At 39.8% G+C, this 3,172-nt stretch overlaps 1 pseudogene; it reads right to left on the bottom strand.

The window, feature by feature from the left end:
- Positions 1–295: 295 nt before the first annotated feature.
- Positions 296–3,172, bottom strand: part of LOC101991006 — a 4,277-nt pseudogene continuing 1,400 nt past the window's right edge.

The raw sequence follows: 3,172 nt of genomic DNA, 5'->3' as shown, positions 1-3,172 counted from the left end.
AGGCGCTTATGAGCAGCCTGATTGGTGCAGAAAAACCAGTCTGGGTTCTCTAGAAGAGTAGGAAGCACACTAAAGCTCCAAGCCATCTCTCTAGCCCCCAAACCAAAGAGTCAATGCCCACACACTGGTTCTCTGGTTATGGAGTTATTGTTCTGGTTCTGATAATTCAAAGGTCCCGCTTTATATTTTTAACTTTCTCAATAATTCCATATCCTGTGAATATAAACTTCTCTAGCAAGTTCTGGAGACTTGGTGTTTTAATTTCTCGTTCTTTCTTTTTCGCAAACAGGACTTTTTATTTGTCGCTATTGGAAGTCTGAAATTTAAAACAGTTTCTTGGTTCATATCCATCAATTCGTTCAACTTTAGCCCCTGACACGTCATCAGTAGAGCTCCATGAGTTTTCACAATTCAAACTTGGGTTTTTCCACATTTTAATTTTTCTAAGGAAAACATTGTGAAGAGGATAACTGGACTTGCAGGTCTTATCTACATTTTCCCCAATGCTGTCTGCAATCAATATATTAACCAGTTCCTCCAAGACAATTGTCTGGCCTTCTCGGGTCATGATTTTCATCATCTGCCAGATCTGGAGGACCTGCTGGTGCTGTACACAGGACCTATCTGGTTGTTGTGTTTTTAGAGAAACTAACACAGGACAGAAGAAGCAAAGAACTATCAGTTATCTTGACAGCAACGTAATCTTCAATCATGGTCTGGTCTGCCATTTTTTGACCATGGAACACATTTTGTCCTGGGTAAGATCCATGCCATGGAAGTTAATCAGATGTTTTTTGTTTTGTTTTGCTTTTTCGTTCTTTGTTCTGTCTTGCTTTTGCCCTGACCGTCCTCAGTAATTAGCTTGAATTTTCTAAACGCAACTCTGTCATTCTGTACCTCAGCAAAACTCTCTTCAAACACATAACCCCTGAGGCCATCAGATTCAATTTTGGTTCCTTGAATCCGTGTGATGAGTGTTTTTCAATGAAAATTTTTAAAATTGAGAATAGACAAAGCTTTCACATCATACATCTTCCTTAGAAAATGGATCAACCACCTTCTTCTTGGCTTCTTTCTTGACTCCTTTAGTCAGGGACTTGTCTTTGCTTCTACTTCCACAGTGCTGCTCAGAGAGCTAAAGGGGAGGAAGTAGATGCAGCTTGTATGAGAACTTATGTGAGTGGGGAGGGACTTTTATTTCTTGGTAGAAATGGAACCTTGCTTTAAAAAATAATTAGTGATCCTAGAGAAGCTAAATAAGAAGAAGAACCCAAAGAAAAACATATAGGCATCCTCCTGAATATTAACCTTCATCAGGCGATGAAAGGAGACAGGGACCCACATTGGAGCACCGGACAGAGACCTCATGGTCCAAATCAGGAGCAGAAGGAGAGAGAGCACGAGCAAGGAACGCAGGACCACGAGGGGTGCACCCACACACTGAGACAATGGGGATGTTCTATCAAGAACTCACCAAGACCAGCTGGCCTGGGTCTGAAAAAGCATGGGATAAAACCGGACTCATTGAACATAGTGGACAATGAGGACTACTAAGAACTCAAGAACAATGGCAATGGGTTTTTTGATCCTACTGCACGAACTGGCTTTGTGGGAGCCTAGGCAGTTTGGATGCTCACCTTACTAGACCTGGATGGAGGTGGGTGGTCCTTGGACTTTCCACAGGGCAGGGAACCCTGATTGCTCTTTGGGATGACAAGGGAGGGGGACTTGATTGGGGGAGGGGGAGGGAAATGAGAGGCGGTGGTGGGGAATAGACAGAAATCTTTAATAAATAAACAAATAAAAAAATAAAAAGATGGGGGTGGAAGGGATGAGTTCCTCTTTTTTGATATAAGCCATAGATCTGTCCACAAACATAAAAACAACAACAAAAAAAACCTGGCTTCAAATTGGGATCAGTTGTGCATCTTACCAAAGCTAAGGAGCTGGGGGCATCTTGACACAGCTAGTTATTATCATCATTATAATTGCTGCTAGTATTACTTTTTTATTAACTTGAGCATTGAGTGTAAAGAAACTAGTTTGTCTAATTTTGAAAACAGTCATTTTGCCTCTAAGAAAGGAGCACGCGCACGGGTGCACGGTATCACTCCAGGGTGGCAAACACTTTCCATTGTCCTCAATGTGGTGGCCACACGTTATCTTTTTCTCCCAGAGAGCTAAGTCTAAAGCAAGAGAGTTTGGAGGAGATGAAAGAGGGAGAAAATGAGCTTTTCTTTTTCTTTTATGGCATTTAGAGTCTGTGCCAATGAACCCATTGGCATATTCCACAACCCCTGAAATTGTGCGTATATGATCAAATGTGTGTGTTTAGTAAAGAAAATTAACAAGGCACATTGTGACTGTTCTGAGCAGTTATTTCTGTTTTCACGAAATGGTTGTAAATCTTTTGAAGTAAACTGGGAAAAAAAGATGAGCCTCGTGCACTGTGAATGTTTAGTGATCCTGTGTACAAATCATCTATATATTACACTACTCTGCAAAGCACAAATATGCTTATGAGATTCTGTAAAATAAATGTGCAATAGAGTTTCGCTAATGGAAAAGACTTAAAAGGTAAAAATTATGTCTATCCTATGTATACATAAAAGTACCCAATATTTTAAAGTCACTCGAGGAATTATTTTTGCAATATTAATGGCCATAATGTAACTAATGTAATTAATGGCCATAATTCATTTATAATGCAGTGAATGAATTGAAAATAGAATAAATGGATATTCAAGAAAATCAGAGATTTTGAAACTCAGAAAAATACTTTCAAGAGGATTTGGCTTGTTCAAACTGACAAAGAACTAAGAACCAGAAAAAAAATAAAACACATATACAGAGAAGCGTTTTCTTCTCCTCCCTTCTCCTCCTTTTCCCACTTCCTCCCTCCCAAAATACCAGAACTGGAAACAAAGGCAAGTTAACTGACATACTTTCTAACCTCCCAATAGGAGCTGCTTTGTTCTTGTGGTCCAACTTGACTTCCACAGCAAAGGTCTTCCCTCAGAAACCTGTGGTCACGTAATAACCATCCCTAGGCTTTCTTCTGGAGATGAACTGTTCACCGGCATATGTAGAGACTTTTTCAGATGAAAGATAATTATAGTCAGTCTCTTCCACTTCTCCTTATAATTTCATCTGTCCATCCAAATTATAGATG

This window comes from Microtus ochrogaster, chromosome 18 (genome assembly GCF_000317375.1).
Source record: "Microtus ochrogaster isolate Prairie Vole_2 chromosome 18, MicOch1.0, whole genome shotgun sequence".
In the NCBI taxonomy this organism is placed as follows: domain Eukaryota; kingdom Metazoa; phylum Chordata; class Mammalia; order Rodentia; family Cricetidae; genus Microtus; species Microtus ochrogaster.
Note: the sequence above shows the minus strand (reverse complement) of the source record. Positions and strands in the feature narration are given on the sequence as shown.